Source organism: Salvelinus fontinalis, chromosome 29, assembly GCF_029448725.1.
Source record: "Salvelinus fontinalis isolate EN_2023a chromosome 29, ASM2944872v1, whole genome shotgun sequence".
NCBI classification, from domain to species: domain Eukaryota; kingdom Metazoa; phylum Chordata; class Actinopteri; order Salmoniformes; family Salmonidae; genus Salvelinus; species Salvelinus fontinalis.
The window spans coordinates 4292986-4310197 of NC_074693.1; positions in this window are offsets into that span (position 1 = coordinate 4292986).

Consider the following 17212-nt stretch of genomic DNA (forward strand, 5'->3'; position numbering starts at 1 on the left):
CAGACACATTACAAGTCCATGCAGCCGCGTTAGAAGTCCAAACAATTGAATGCATGATGTTCTATTGTAGGGTATAGGCCCCACCCCTACAGTGATCAGCACTACCACCTCAGTCAAACTGATTCCCAGTAACCCTAAATCCCTCTAGCCCCCCCCGCCCCCCCTCCTAACCCTAAATCCCTCTAGCCCCCCCCGCCCCCCCCTCCTAACCCTAAATCCCTCTAGCCCCCCCCGCCCCCCCTCCTAACCCTAAATCCCTCTAGCCCCCCCGCCCCCCCCTCCTAACCCTAAATCCCTCTAGCCCCCCCCGCCCCCCCCTCCTAACCCTAAATCCCTCTAGCCCCCCCCGCCCCCCCCCTCCTAACCCTAAATCCCTCTAGCCCCCCCCGCCCCCCCCTCCTAACCCTAAATCCCTCTAGCTGCCCCCTCCTAACCCTAAATCCCTCTAGCCCCCCCCTCCTAACCCTAAATCCCTCTAGCCCCCCCCGCCCCCCCTCCTAACCCTAAATCCCTCTAGCCCCCCCCGCCCAACCCTAAATCCCTCTAGACAGCGAAATAGGGTAGACTGGGAGTGGATCCATCACCTACAGTCAATAACAAAAAAGTTGTTATAAAAGTTCAAAAAAATAGATTTTAACAGACAGGACAATGGATGGATGGTTGTATTATATTTTATATATCATGTTTTATTTAGTTTAGTTTTGCCTATCCTTTCATTTCCTCTCCTTTTTAACATAATAAAACAATAAAACCAAGTCAATGTATAATGTTGGTTTAATATTCACATCATCAAACAACACTATGGTTGAATATATCTCTTACCATATCTGATCCTGTACTGCCACCCAGTCATTTTATAACCTACATTTATGATCCTAGGAGGACACCTACTGGCCTTTTTAAGTATTATATCTGTCAAGTTGTCTAGGTGTTATAATTATTTCAGCTCTGCCCAAACTTTAAAACGGCTTGCTCAACCCGTGAAGGATGCAAAGGGACAACTCAATTCCTTTCCAGTGTTTATTATGGTTTTGATGCCATTTGTTGAATATGTTGAAACAGTTGATTTGTTTAATAGAGTAGTTGAATGACAGAGGAATAAGGAATAGGAATAGATTGATAACCTTAAACAGAGAATAAACATGCATTATTTTACACAATAAACAATGCATGACACAGCAACAAAGCATGGCTTTGAATAAAGTAAACGTTTAAACAATTTAATCTAGCACTTCTAACAATTACTTCTGCAGTCAGAAAATATCCACAACAAAAGAAGTCACCACTCCTACCAGAGTTAAACATGTAAATTGTGCTAAGCACTGGATGCAACATAATAAATAATTCCAAACATTACATACCAGTTGCGTCTTTAGGGTTGAACAATGAGCTGTGTGTATGTTGAGGACCAAACATTTCATACCCATGCTTATCTGCCAGGTGCGCATGTAAAAGTAGTCCCTCCAGAAATCCTGGCTCAATTTTTTAGTTCCACCCGTGTTTTTGGGTTATCTGCCCTCTTGAGGCCTGGAGGTCTTTAAAGGAAGAGCTGCCATTGTGCTCATGTTTTGAGTGTTCTGTTTTGATGCAACACCTCCCACTTGACCTCCTGGTTCTTGAACCCACGGAGGTCACACGAACCTCTGTGTTGGGGCAGGTTCGATTTCAGCTATCAGGCTCTTCCTTCTTCAACAGGAAGTATAACAATGATGCGTCTGACATCCCTATGAAGAACTGTAGCAGGTATTTTAGTTGAGAGTTTCCTTGACTTCTCTTGAGCAGGCTTCACAGTTGGGACTGGATAGCTGGGAAAAGTTCTGACATGCACATCTCTGACGATGCCCTTCTTGTCAATGTTGACACTGATGACTCTGGCTAGTTTGTAGTGACCCCTCCAGTCATTTTGGTAAGCCAGTAGGAAGCCTTCAGTCGACTGGTCACTGACAACATCTGTGTGTATAGCTCTGGATACCATGCAACAGAAGACAATACCCCACACCTTGAGCTTGGTTTTCTTTTTCACCTCGTCCTTGACTTCATACGGTCCAAATAAGTCCACTGTTGTGTACTCAAATGGTCTGGCTGGTGTTATCCGCTCGGATGGAAGGTCACTCATGATCTGTTGGCACTTTCTGGCCCTGGCCTTTCTGCACACCACACAGTTGTCAACTCCCTTTTTAGCCAGCTTCCGGCCTTTTATCACCCAGGCTTTCTTCCTCATCCGGAGGAGTGTGCCTGCTATTTCTTCATGGTTTGCACCATGGGCCTCTTGAGCTAGGAGAGTGGATATCCATGCCTCATATGGTAGAATTGGTGCGGCAGTTTTGTCCTCATCAATGATCTGGAACCTTCCTCCACAAACTAAGAGCCCAGTCTCTTCATCTCTGTAAACAGCGAGTCTGTTGAGAGTGGTGTCTTGAAAGGTTATACCTTCTTGAGCTGCAAGGAACAAGTCTCTTAGTGCATCTTCACACTCCCCGACAGTGAGTACAGCTTGTTTGGCCCTGTACCTCCAGTTTGTTGAAAGAGCGTCCTCCCACTTTGGTTTATCTGAGGCTGAATTCTTGGTCAACATTTCTTTCCATCTCGTTGCGGCTCTCCAAACCCAGGCAATGACTCGGATCAGCCTGGTCAGACTGCTGAATTTCCTGATGTCAATCAGTTTGGTTACCGCAGAGCCGGCTGGTGATCTTCGGATCCGAGTCTTAGGTTCATCTGGGTTATTTTGCTGTGCATCACTCTGGTTTCTCTTGACCTGCGCTCTGGTCAGTGCTGCTGAGAAAGCTTTCCTTCGAAGTTTGTTTATATCTTCCTTGGCATACGCAGCGATTTCTTTGGCTGACTTATGTGGCCACTCTTTCACAGGTTGCCTCAGGAATGCTGGTCCATCCTGCCACATGGAATCTTCCTGGAGGTCTTCTGGGGCTGCCCCTCTTGTTATGATGTCAGCACTAGTCAGGCCTCCTGGAATCCACCACCAGTCTTCTACGGATGTGGATTTCTGGATCTCTCCAACTCTATTCGCAAAGAAAGTTTGATATCCATAGCTGTCTCTCTGGATTGCTCCCAACACAGTTTGACTGTCCAGTAGATGGAGCCATCGTTCAATTTCTATTCATCTGTGCTTTTCAACGTACTTTCGAAGTCGTGCTGCATAGACAGCACCGCAGATTTCAGCTTTTATTGGTTCTCCCTTTTGGTCCAATGGTGTGAGCTTTGCTTTGGATTCAATCAGTCTGACTTTGATGCCTTGCTGGGTCTCCCATCTTAAGTACACTACGGCTCCATAGCTCTTGTCACTTCCATCAGAGAATATTATTCCCCAAGGTTTTCCAATCCAGTTGACTGGTGTGAGGCTTCTGTGAAAGGTGATTTGGCCAAGACGTGTGTATTCCTCAAAGAATTGGATGGCTTCTTCCCTCAAATTTTCAGACAAAGGTTTGTCCCAAGTGTCTCGGGTCAGAGTTTTGCCTCCAGCTTCCTGAAACTTCTTTCTGACAAGAATGGCGCCCTTTTGTTTGGCAGGTGTGACGAGGCCTATTGGGTCATACAGGCTAGCTACCTGGCTCAGCAGTTCTCTTCTCGTCAGTGGGTTTGGAGTTTTCCCTCTCACCTCTTCATCAAGAAGATTTTGGCCGACTCTCATTTTCCCTTTCCTCTTTGAGAAATTGATTGAAGTCATGAGGTACAGTTTATCCTCCTCAACAAGGTATCCAACTCCAAGGGCTTTATTGTCTCCTTCACTCATTTGGTTTTGGAGAATGAGTGCTGTGCTTGACTGCGCTCCTTGTTCTCCTGGTACGATCTCCTGCCTCCCACTTTGATCTGACCGGACCCAGGGCTTGAGGACGAAGCCGCCTGCCTTCAGGATCTCTTCAACCCCTTTGGTGGTACGATCTCCTGCCTCCCACTTTGATCTGACCGGACCCGGGGCTTGAGGACGAAGCCGCCTGCCTTCAGGATCTCTTCAACCCTTTTGGTGTTCTGGTCCAGCTTTCGCAAGTCATTATGGGAAGTCAGGATGTCATCGACATAGGTATCCTCTTCAAGGATCCTACGTTCCTCCTCCAGGTGAGCAAACATGGGCAGTTTACCTGTCTCTCTCATAGCCAATTGCGCAATGCACCCTGCTGGTCGATCACCAATGTTGACTCTGGTGATCGCATATTTTTCAATCTCTTCCTCCTCAGTGTCTCTCCAGAGAAATCTGTGGAGGTGCATCTCCAGGTCTTCCAACCACACAGAATTGTACATTTTCTTAATGTCGCCGAGGGCAGCATGGACACCTCTCCTGAACCTGAGTAGTACTGCTCGGATGGGATTGAGGACATCAGGCCCTTTCAGCAGAAGGTCATTCATGCTGACCCCTCTAACCTTCTGGCTGCTGTTCCATACCAGTCGCACAGGTGTTGTGAGAGAGTGCGGGTTTGCTGCCACCAAGTGGCTGACATACCATACTGGCCCCTTCCAGCCAGCAATGAGCTCTTTGGTGAGTTTCTTCGCTGCTCTTCTCTCCACCATTTCATGGACTTGAGCTGTGTATGCTATTCTCCACTCTGGCTCTTTTTTGAGTTGCTTTTCTGTTCTCAAGAAGGTGGCTTCCACCCCACTCCTGTTGTCAGGAAGGGAACTTGGATCTTGAATCCAGGGGTATTTTGTGTCCCAGTGGGGTTCATCACTGTGAGCATCTGCTTTGATGTAGGTGAGGCCTTTCCTTATGATCTCCAGCTCTCTTTCCTCACTCAGAGTCATTTATTTGCCTCCTGGTTGACAGTTGCCGCACCGGCATCCTCCACACTTTGGGTCGCAAGCTGCTCCAATGCTGTCCCATTTCCACCAATCCAAGAACTCTCTGCGAGCAACTGTGCCTTTGGTTCCAGCTGTGAACAGCTTAGCTATCTCTTGATACTTGACAGCGGTTGCTCTCATGGATCGAGCAAAGTGTGTTTCAGACCTGTGTGCAGCTATATCCACTTCTTCAAACAGATCTGGATGTGCTCCACCAACAGTCTTTCCTAGCGGGCCTTCCCACAAGACAAGGTCTCCAATCACCTTCACTCTTTGCGGAGCAAGTCTTCCTTCGCGGTGGCTTATCAGTAGCTCAATACTCTCTGGTCTACTCAGATCTCCTAGATTGACTTCTGGGAAGAACTTCTTGAGTTGCTCAGGTTTGATGACTCTGTGGACGTTGGCAATTTCATTCAAACCATAGCAGATAAGCTCATGAGCTCTTTCCGTGCCTATGGGCGTTTTGACCCTCACTCTGAGGAGATATCTTCTGGTTCTAACCTTCATGGCCATTCCTCCGACTCCATGAACGACTAAAGTGATATTTTCACTTCGAAGATTTAATCTTCTGGCAGCTCTGTGAGTGATGTAGTTTGTGTCCGATGCCAAGTCGATCAGGGTTCTAATTTTTTGTCCTGCATTGGCAGTTACCTTGAGTAGCATTAGAATAACTGGCAATTCTTCTACTGCACTTGACTCAGTCACTCCCAGCTGATTCTTTTCGACACAGTTTGTTTTCGCAGTGGTGTTGGTGAATGCTTTCTTGAATTTCTCTGCCATCTCTGGGGAGAGTTTAGATACAAATTCCTCCTGCTCCTCTGTAAGCGTATATCTTCTCACATTGGATTGTCTTCTGTCTGAGTCACTTCCCTTGAAATCTCCCTTCAGACAAAGAAAGAAATGATGGTCTTTCCTACAGTCTCTTTTCCTGCACAGGTAAGTGTCTTTGCATTCATCATCTTCTCCATGACAGACCAAGCACCTCTTGCAGGCCCCCAGCTTTTCTACAGCATCCAACTTTTCCACAGGCTTCAGTTCTTTGAAACGCTTGCAAAAGAAGATCTTTTCTCTATGCTTTTCATCTCCACAGACAACACAGCCGCCTTTCCTTGTGGAACGTGTGGACGCATATCTCCTCTCCACACAAGCATATTTCTTTTCTGGCTTTTCACTCACTCCCAGCTGCTCTAATTTTTCAAGAATTTCCTCCTGTGTTTTCAGGAATTTAAGGTTTTCAAAGTGATTGTCCGGCGTGACATTATTCCTCGGGTTAACCATGAAGACAAGCCAATCCTGCTTGATGTTGTCAGGTAACTTGCTTTCTATGGATTTGATCACTAGAGGGTTGTTGATGGCTCCTGTGCCTCCAAGCTCTGTGAGATCATCCAGTGCCTTCTCTATAGTTTGGATCATGTCGATAACTTTTCTTGGCTGATTTGCTCTTAAAGCAGGAATTTTCTCCAGATCCTCAATTATCTCCAAGGCAATTGTAGACTTGTTTCCATACCTGTTCTCAAGCACCCTGAACATGTCCTCAGCAGTATTGTAAGTAGACAAACGGAGGTCTCTGCACATTCTCTCATCTACACTGTCAAGGAGTTGGATCTTCTTTACTTCGACTGAGCCTGTTGGTTCCCCCTGCTTCTGTAGACTCTCCCAGTCTCTTCTCCATCGATGAAAATTCCTTTTATACCCACTGAACCTGGGTAAACAGGTTGGTTTTATTCTCAGTGTCGGCTGTGGAGCTGGCACGGGCATCTGCGGCACTCTCCCTCTGTCTTTCTCCTCTTCTGCAATTCTTTGCGCTGTGAGAAATCCTGCCCTCCTTGCTTCAAGGTTGTTTCTGAATGCTTTCAGATCCTTTACTCTGGCTTCCAGACGTTCTTTTTCTGCTACTGGAATCCACATCTCCCACTCTGCTAGGCTTGTGATTGCATCTTGGACTTGTGCCTTCGCACCATCCCACCGTAGCTCGAAGCCATCTCTATTTACAGCCATAACAGGTATTTGAGCAACTCCATCACAGGCGGTCTCAGCTTCTTTGATTGCAGACTTCACCTCGGCCTCCCCGTATCTAGGCCATAGGTTGGACTGGATCATCCCCCTGACCTCATCCAATCGTACTTCGCATTCTTGGAATGTCTTCTCAATTTCAGTCTGCTGCTGCTTGCTCAGGTCAGCTTCTTCACCCTCCTCGGTTTCAGCTTCAATGTCTGCCAGAAGTCCAGCCCTGTATTCATCATTTGTCTCACTGACCTTCCTTGCCTCCGACGTGAGCTTCTTGAACTCCTCTCGCAGTTCGCTCTTAGTCATGTGTTTTGCACCTCTGCTAAGGAAGTTTGCTTGCTTGGTAAAAGCACTCTTAGCCAAAGTTCTTTCTTGCTTCAGCTCCTTCACTGTTTTCCCAAGAGTTTCCTCCGCCATTTTGAGATGTAAGCCAATCCTCCAGTCGCACAGGTGTTCCTCTCTGCGACGACAGCTTTCCTGACTTCAGGCCGTTAATCCTTTTGTCTTCACTGCCACGTTGGTTATCAACTGTTTCAACATATTCAACAAATGGCATCAAAACCATAATAAAACACTGGAAAGGAATTGAGTTGTCCCTTTGCATCCTTCACGGGTTGAGCAAGCCGTTTTCAAGTTTGGGCAGAGCTGAAATAATTATAACACCTAGACAACTTGACAGTTGATTATTTTACACTAAAATATGCATGACACAGCAACAAAGCATGGCTTTGAATAAAGTAAACGTTTAAACAATTTAATCTAGCACTTCTAGCAATTACTTCTGCAGTCAGAAAATATCCACAACAAAAGAAGTCACATCTCCTACCAGAGTTAAACATGTAAATTGTGCTAAGCACTGGATGCAACATAATAAATAATTCCAAACATTACATACCAGTTGCGTCTTTAGGGTTGAACAATGAGCTGTGTGTATGTTGAGGACCAAACATTTTATACCCATGCTTATCTGCCAGGTGCGCATGTAAAAGTAGTCCCTCCAGAAATCCTGGCTCAATTTTTTAGTTCCACCCGTGTTTTTGGGTTATCTGCCCTCTTGAGGCCTGGAGTTCTTTAAAGGAAGAGCTGCCATTGTGCTCATGTTTTGAGTGTTCTGTTTTGACGCAACAATATCCTAACCTAACCCTAGAAAGACTGGCAAAACAACTGTAAAATAACCCACACAATCATCAAACCAGCAGATAAACATTGATACATACAGTATATGAAGCCAATTGATCATTGTCTAACACCAAAGATTTTAAACCAATAGAAAAAAGTATACAACAAAAGACACAGTTAAGGACAATAATAAAAACCCTCTATAAGCAACATTTACATCACAGCAAAAACAATGGGACTTTCTCTGGTACAGACACGCCACGACAAAGACTATTCTACCTACTGCTAAAGATACACAAAGAACCGGAGACATGGACAATTCCCTTTGAATTCTTCCAGGTAGAGCCATTGTATATGATTGTAATTGTGAATCCTATAACCTCTCAGGGTATATAGACCATTACATTAACCCTCTCTCCACCAGGCACCCCAGCTTTCTCAGGGACACTTACCACTTCAAGGAGAGGATCGAACCACAGTTGTCCCAAACCCACATATTCCCACAGATATTGATAGTTTATACACTAATATAAATACAGCAACAGGAATACAAGCAGTCAGAAACATGAAGAATTTGAGATTCTTCAAAGTTGCCACCCTTTGTCTTGGTTTGGAGCGAGCGGTCGCATTTGCATTCGCTCTGCAGGTTGTATAACTTTTCATTACATTTCTTTACATTTCATTATAGTACAATGGTTTAATTTGTCCAACCTTAGCAATTTCTTCTTAGCTAGCTACATAGCCGTCTGTGTATCAAAGATAATTGCGTAATTATCGTATTTCGTCGTCTATCGTAGTCCACACTGCTATCTGCCCAGCAGCTAGCCAGCTAGCAAACGTCCACCGTCTACCCAATAGTAGTATAACTTTTCATTACATTTCATTATAGTACAACGGTCTGATTTTCATTTTCACTACAGTACAACGGTTTGATTTGTTTGATCTTAGCTAGCTACATAGCCGTCTTTGTATCAAACATAATTGTGTAGTTATTGAGGTTCGCTAGCCAGCTATTTTCGTCCTAACGTAGCGCAACGTAGCCAACACTGCTAGCTAGCCAGCTTGCCACCGAATAGCAGCATTGTAGAAACGAGTGCATTACAACGGAACGACTTGATTAGTGTAGTGTTAGCTGGCTACACAGTTGTCTTTGCTATCTTTGATTTGTTTGATCTTAGCTAGCTACTTAGCTGGCTACATAGCCGTCTTTGTATCAAAGATAATTGTGTAGTTATCGAGGTTCGCTGAGGTTCGCTAGCCAGGTATTCTCGTCCTAACGTAACGTAGTCAACCCTGCTAGCTAGCCAGCTAGCCACCGATTAGCAGCACTGTAGAAACGATTACATTACAACGGAACGACTTGATTTGTGTAGTGTTAGCTAGCTACATAGTTTTCTTTGCTATCTTTGTATCTAAGATAATTGTGTAGCTTTGAGTAATTATCGGTTAGCTAGCCAGCTATTTTCGCCTGCCGCGCTGCCGTCCTCCTACCTAGCCAACACTGCTAGCTAACACTGCTAGCTAGCCAACTTCTACCGAATAGCAGCACTGTAGAAACTTACATTACAACGGAATGACTTGATTAGCGTAGTGTTAGCTAGTTGTCTTTGCTGTCCTTGTATCCATGATAATTGTGTAGTTTAGAGAAATTTAGAGAAATTGTCGAGGTCACCTAGCCAGCTTCACTTTCAACAACGCAGCCACTGCTAGCCAGGCTACTTCACCAGCCAGCAGTACTATATCATCTTAGTCAATCAGATCTTTTATTTTATTTTATTTTTGCAACGTAAGCTTAACTCTCTGAACATTCGAGACGTGTAGCCCACTTGTCATTCTAATCTCCTTTCCTTTAGCGTAGCCTCTTCTGTAGCCTGTCAACTATGTGTCTGTCTATCCCTGTTCTTTCCTCTCTGCACAGACCATACAAACGCTTCACACCGCGTGGCCGCGCCCACCCTAACCTGGTGGTCCCAGCCCGCACGACCCACGTGGAGTTCCAGGTCTCCGGTAGCCTCTGGAACTGCCGATCCGCGGCCAACAAGGCAGAGCTCATCTCAGCCTATGCGTCCCTCCAGTCCCTCGACTTCTTGGCACTGACGGAAACATGGCTCACCACAGATAACACTGCTACTCCTACTGCTCTCTCTTCGTCTGCCCACGTGTTCTCGCACACCCCGAGAGCTTCTGGTCAGCGGGGTGGTGGCACCGGGATCCTCATCTCTCCCAAGTGGTCATTCTCTCTTTCTCCCCTTACCCATCTGTCTATCGCCTCCTTTGAATTCCATGCTGTCACAGTTACCAGCCCTTTCAAGCTTAACATCCTTATCATTTATCGCCCTCCAGGTTCCCTTGGAGAGTTCATCAATGAGCTTGATGCCTTGATAAGCTCCTTTCCTGAGGACGGCTCACCTCTCACAGTTCTGGGTGACTTTAACCTCCCCATGTCTACCTTTGACTCATTCCTCTCTGCCTCCTTCTTTCCACTCCTCTCCTCTTTTGACCTCACCCTCTCACCTTCCCCCCCTACTCACAAGGCAGGCAATACGCTTGACCTCATCTTTACTAGATGCTGTTCTTCCACTAACCTCATTGCAACTCCCCTCCAAGTCTCCGACCACTACCTTGTATCCTTTTCCCTCTCGCTCTCATCCAACACTTCCCACACTGCCCCTACTCGGATGGTATCGCGCCGTCCCAACCTTCGCTCTCTCTCCCCCGCTACTCTCTCCTCTTCCATCCTATCATCTCTTCCCTCTGCCCAAACCTTCTCCAACCTATCTCCTGATTCTGCCTCCTCAACCCTCCTCTCCTCCCTTTCTGCATCCTTTGACTCTCTATGTCCCCTATCCTCCAGGCCGGCTCGGTCCTCCCCTCCCGCTCCGTGGCTCGACGACTCATTGCGAGCTCACAGAACAGGGCTCCGGGCAGCCGAGCGGAAATGGAGGAAAACTCGCCTCCCTGCGGACCTGGCATCCTTTCACTCCCTCCTCTCTACATTTTCCTCTTCTGTCTCTGCTGCTAAAGCCACTTTCTACCACTCTAAATTCCAAGCATCTGCCTCTAACCCTAGGAAGCTCTTTGCCACCTTCTCCTCCCTCCTGAATCCTCCTCCCCCTCCCCCCCCTCCTCCCTCTCTGCAGACGACTTCGTCAACCATTTTGAAAAGAAGGTCGACGACATCCGATCCTCGTTTGCTAAGTCAAACGACACCGCTGGTTCTGCTCACACTGCCCTACCCTGTGCTTTGACCTCTTTCTCCCCTCTCTCTCCAGATGAAATCTCGCGTCTTGTGACGGCCGGCCGCCCAACAACCTGCCCGCTTGACCCTATCCCCTCCTCTCTTCTCCAGACCATTTCCGGAGACCTTCTCCCTTACCTCACCTCGCTCATCAACTCATCCTTGACCGCTGGCTACGTCCCTTCCGTCTTCAAGAGAGCGAGAGTTGCACCCCTTCTGAAAAAACCTACACTCGATCCCTCCGATGTCAACAACTACAGACCAGTATCCCTTCTTTCTTTTCTCTCCAAAACTCTTGAACGTGCCGTCCTTGGCCAGCTCTCCTGCTATCTCTCTCAGAATGACCTTCTTGATCCAAATCAGTCAGGTTTCAAGACTAGTCACTCAACTGAGACTGCTCTTCTCTGTATCACGGAGGCGCTCCGCACTGCTAAAGCTAACTCTCTCTCCTCTGCTCTCATCCTTCTAGACCTATCGGCTGCCTTCGATACTGTGAACCATCAGATCCTCCTCTCCACCCTCTCCGAGTTGGGCATCTCCGGCGCGGCCCACGCTTGGATTGCGTCCTACCTGACAGGTCGCTCCTACCAGGTGGCGTGGCGAGAATCTGTCTCCTCACCACGCGCTCTCACCACTGGTGTCCCCCAGGGCTCTGTTCTAGGCCCTCTCCTATTCTCGCTATACACCAAGTCACTTGGCTCTGTCATAACCTCACATGGTCTCTCCTATCATTGCTATGCAGACGACACACAATTAATCTTCTCCTTTCCCCCTTCTGATGACCAGGTGGCGAATCGCATCTCTGCATGCCTGGCAGACATATCAGTGTGGATGACGGATCACCACCTCAAGCTGAACCTCGGCAAGACGGAGCTGCTCTTCCTCCCGGGGAAGGACTGCCCGTTCCATGATCTCGCCATCACGGTTGACAACTCCATTGTGTCCTCCTCCCAGAGCGCTAAGAACCTTGGCGTGATCCTGGACAACACCCTGTCGTTCTCAACTAACATCAAGGCGGTGGCCCGTTCCTGTAGGTTCATGCTCTACAACATCCGCAGAGTACGACCCTGCCTCACACAGGAAGCGGCGCAGGTCCTAATCCAGGCACTTGTCATCTCCCGTCTGGATTACTGCAACTCGTTGTTGGCTGGGCTCCCTGCCTGTGCCATCAAACCCCTACAACTCATCCAGAACGCCGCAGACCGTCTGGTGTTCAACCTTCCCAAGTTCTCTCACGTCACCCCGCTCCTCCGCTCTCTCCACTGGCTTCCAGTTGAAGCTCGCATCCGCTACAAGACCATGGTGCTTGCCTACGGAGCTGTGAGGGGAACGGCACCTCAGTACCTTCAGGCTCTGATCAGGCCCTACACCCAAACAAGGGCACTGCGTTCATCCACCTCTGGCCTGCTCGCCTCCCTACCACTGAGGAAGTACAGTTCCCGCTCAGCCCAGTCAAAACTGTTCGCTGCTCTGGCACCCCAATGGTGGAACAAACTCCCTCACGACGCCAGGACAGCGGAGTCAATCACCACCTTCCGGAGACACCTGAAACCCCACCTCTTCAAGGAATACCTAGGATAAAGCAATCCTTCTGCCCCCCCCCCCCCCCTCCTTAAAAGATTTAGATGCACTATTGTAAAGTGGCTGTTCCACTGGATGTCATAAGGTGAATGCACCTATTTGTAAGTTGCTCTGGATAAGAGCGTCTGCTAAATGACTTAAATGTAAATGTAATGTAAATGATGACAGCTTTGCACACACTTCGTATTCTCTCAACCAGCTTCACCTGGAATGCTTTTTCAACAGTCTGGAAGGAGCTCCCACATATGCTGAGCACTTGTTGGCTGCTTTTCCTTCACTCTGCAGAATACTGTGGTAGCCATGCTGGTTAACCTCTACCGAGCACCTACCCCGGGTCCGGGAGCACCCCCCACCCCCCCCACACTGATTAGCATCGCTAGCATAGCGTCACAATTAAATAGTAGCATCTAAATATCATTAAATCACAAGTCCAAGACACCTAATGAAAGATACAGATCCTGTGAATAAAGCCACCATTTCAGATTTTTAAAATGTTTTACAGGGAAGACACAATATGTAAATCTATTAGCTAAACACGTTAGCAAAAATCACCATTTTTCTTGTCCACCATTTTCTCTCAACACCAGTAGCTATCACCAATTCGGCTAAACTAAGAAATTGATAGCCACTAACCAAGAAAAAACCTCCTCAGATGACAGTCTGATAACATATTTATGGTATAGGATAGGTTTTGTTAGAAAAATTTGCATATTTCAGGTAGATGTCATAGGTTACAATTGCACCCACCGTCACAAATGGACTAGAATAACTACATAGAGCAACGTGTTTACCTACTTACTAATCATCAAACATTTCGTAAAAATACACAGCATACACTAATCGAAAGACACAGATCCTGTGAATACAGACAATATTTCAGATTTTCTAAGTGTCTTACAGCGAAAACACAATAAATCGTTATATTAGCATACCACATATGCAAACGTTACCAGAGCATTGATTCTAGCCAAAGAGAGCGATAACGTAAACATCGCCAAAATATATACATTTTTTCACTAACCTTCTCAGAATTCTTCCGATGACACTCCTGTAACATCACATTACACAATCCATATAGAGTTTGATCGAAAATGTGCATATTTAGCGGCACAAATCGTGCTTACACAATGGAAATACTGTCCAACTACTCAAGCAATCTGCCCGGCAGCATCATGATAATACGACTATTTTTATCGAAAACTATTCATAAACTTGACTAAAAAAATACAGGTTGGCCATGAAATGAAAGATGCATTAGTTATTAATGCAACCGCTAAGTTAGATTTTTAAAATTAACGTTACTAGACATACAGTGTGCGTTACAGACAGACTAGTGCCGCAATAACTGCGTCACCATTTACCATTATTGAGTTTACATTTTTCCACATAAAAATGGAATAACATCATAAATAGCTCTTACTTTTCGACGAGCTTCCATCGGAATCTTGGCCAAGTGGTACTTTTGTCCAAAAGAATCGTTGCTTGGTTGTAAAACATTGCATTCAACTTCTGATGTAGCAGCTAACTATAGCTAACAATTGCTAACATTAGCTAACGTGTCCAAATCCTCAATACGCAATACTGAGGAAATTCCGAAAAATAGCAATATACTCGCATAATCTGATATAACTCGGTTTCAAATAGCTTCGTTATGATGTTTCTAACACCTATATCAAATTAAATTACAGACTGATATATCTAAAGTTCATTACTGAGCGCTCGAAAATGGCATGCCCAGGTCTCTCTGTGCGTAAAGTTCAACGTCGAAAAGATGGCGCACCTCACTCCTTGGTGTTTTATAACCTCTGAGAGCTACGCAGAAAGCCCATTCCACTTCTCATTGGTTACTGACATCCAGGGGAAGGCGGGTGCAGTTCGTGTCGTTCCATAGGATATACACACCCCTTTAAACTGAACTGAGATCAGAGCTTCGCTCTCAGACCTTCGCAAAACCTGTCATGGATTTCGCTGTAGAAAAAGTTCTGTTCCACTCAGAGACATAATTCAAACGGCTATAGAAACTAGATAGTGTTTTCTATCCAATAATAACAATAATATGCATATTGTACGATCAAGAATTGAGTAGGAAGCCGTTTCATCTGTAGAGACAATTATGCTAATTTGAAACAGCACCCCCTATAGTCGCAAGAAGTTAAGTGTGCCTTGAATTCTAAATAAACCACTGACAGTGTCGCCAGCAAAGCACCCCCACACCATCACACCTCTTCCATGCTTCACGGTGGGAATCACACATGCAGAGATGATCCGTTCACCCCCACACCATAACCTAGACTCATCAGACAAAAGGACAGATTCCACTGGTCTAATGTCCATTGCTTATGATTCTTGGACCAAGAAAGTCTCTTCTTATTATTGGTGTCTTTTAGTAGTGGTTTCTTTGCAGCAATTCGACCATGAAGGCCTGATTCACGCAGTCTCCTCTGAACAGTTGATGTTGAGATGTGTCTGTTACTTGAACTCTGTGAAGAATTTATTTGGGCTGTAATCTGAGGCTGGTAACTCTAATGAACCTATCCTGTGCAGCGGAGGTAACTCTGGGTCTTCCTTTCCTGTGGCGGTCCTCATGAGAGACAGTTTCATCATAGCGGTTGATGGCTTTGCGACTGCACTTGAAGAAACTTTCAAAGTTCTTGAAATTTTCCAGATTGAGTGACCTTCATGTCTTAAAGTAATGATGGACTGTCGTTTCTCTTTGCTTATTTGAGCTGTTCTTGCCATAATATGGACCTGATCTTTTACCAAGTAGGGCTATCTTCTGTATACCACCCCTACCTTGTCACGACACAATTGATTGGCTCAAACTTATTAAATTAACTTTTAACAAGGCACACATGTTAATTGAAATGCATTCTAGGTGACTGCATTCTAGGTGACTACCTCATGAAACTGGTTGAGAGAATGCCAAGAGTGTGCAAAGCTGTGTCCTGTGAAGTATGCTCCCTCTAATTCTCTCTCTCTCCCTCTCCCCTCCCGGAGGACCTGAGCCCTAGAACCATGCCTCAGTACTACCTGGCATGATGACTCCTTGCTGTCCCCAGTCCACCTGGCCGTGCTGCTGCTCCAGTTTCAACTGTTCTGCCTGCGGCTATGGAACCCTGACCTGTTCATCGGACGTGCTACCTTGTCCCGGAGCTGCTGTTTTCGACTCTCTCTCTCTACCGCACCTGCTATCTCTAACTCTGAATGATCGGCTATGAAAAGCCAACTGACATTTACTCCTGAGGTGCTGACCTTGAGGTGCTGCACCCTCGACAACTACTGTGATTATTATTATTTGACCCTGCTGGTCATTTATGAACATTTGAACATCTTGGCCATGTTCTGTTATAATCTCCACCCGGCACAGCCAGAAGAGGACTGGCCACCCCTCATAGCCTGGTTCCTCTCTAGGTTTCTTCCTAGGTTCCTGCCTTTCTAGGGAGTTTTTCCTAGCCACCGTGCTTCTACACCTGCATTGCTTGCTGTTTGGGGTTTTAGGCTGGGTTTCTGTACAGCACTTTGTGACATCAGCTGATGTAAAAAGGGCTTTATAAATACATTTGATTTAATTGATTAATGCAAAGGGTGGCTACTTTGAAGAATCTCAAATATAAAATATAGTTCGATTTTGATTTTTGTAACACTTTTTTGGTTACTACATGATTCCATGTTTTATTTCATAGTTTAATAAAGAAAACCCCCCGGAATTAGTAGGTGTGTCCAAACTTTTGACTGGTACTGTATCTTGTTCAATGGGCACTGTCTATTAGCACAATTTCGACAATGGACACTGTCCAATTGCAGTATAACATGTTAATACTGGCAATGTATTATGTGTAATGGAACCTGGCCATTAGCAATATATTACAATGGGCATTTAACATCACGAATTGGACATGCTGTTACATTGCTGAAATGCCCAATTGTCTGGCTTGTTGAACTCAGGACTGCCTAGCAGTGATAGTGGTTCCTCTCCCTCACTCGTTGGTGTTGATTTCAGCCTGTCCATTTGGTAATGGTAAATCACTATCTAAATATATTGGAAATGGACACTGTCCATTGGCAACATATTACAATGGGAATTTACCATCACGAATTGGACATGCAGTTAAAGCGTTTAAACTAATAAAGTCCACTATTGGGACACTCTACTGTACAAATACAAATCAAATGTGCTGTCCTTTGACTGTTTATAATGATTTTAACCTGTCTAGGATCAGCGTGGCGCTAGCGGCACACCCCCCCCCCCCCACTGAAAAACCAGTGCCGCGAAATTCAAAAAAAATATTTTTTTAAAATATTTAACTTTCACACATTAAAGTCCAATACAGCTAATGAAAGACACAGATCTTATGAATCCAGTCAACATTTCCGATTTTTAAAATGTTTTACAGGGAAGACACAATATGTAAAGATGTACATCTATTACCTAAAAACACATTAGCATAATCCACCATCTTTTATTTGTCCACCAACACC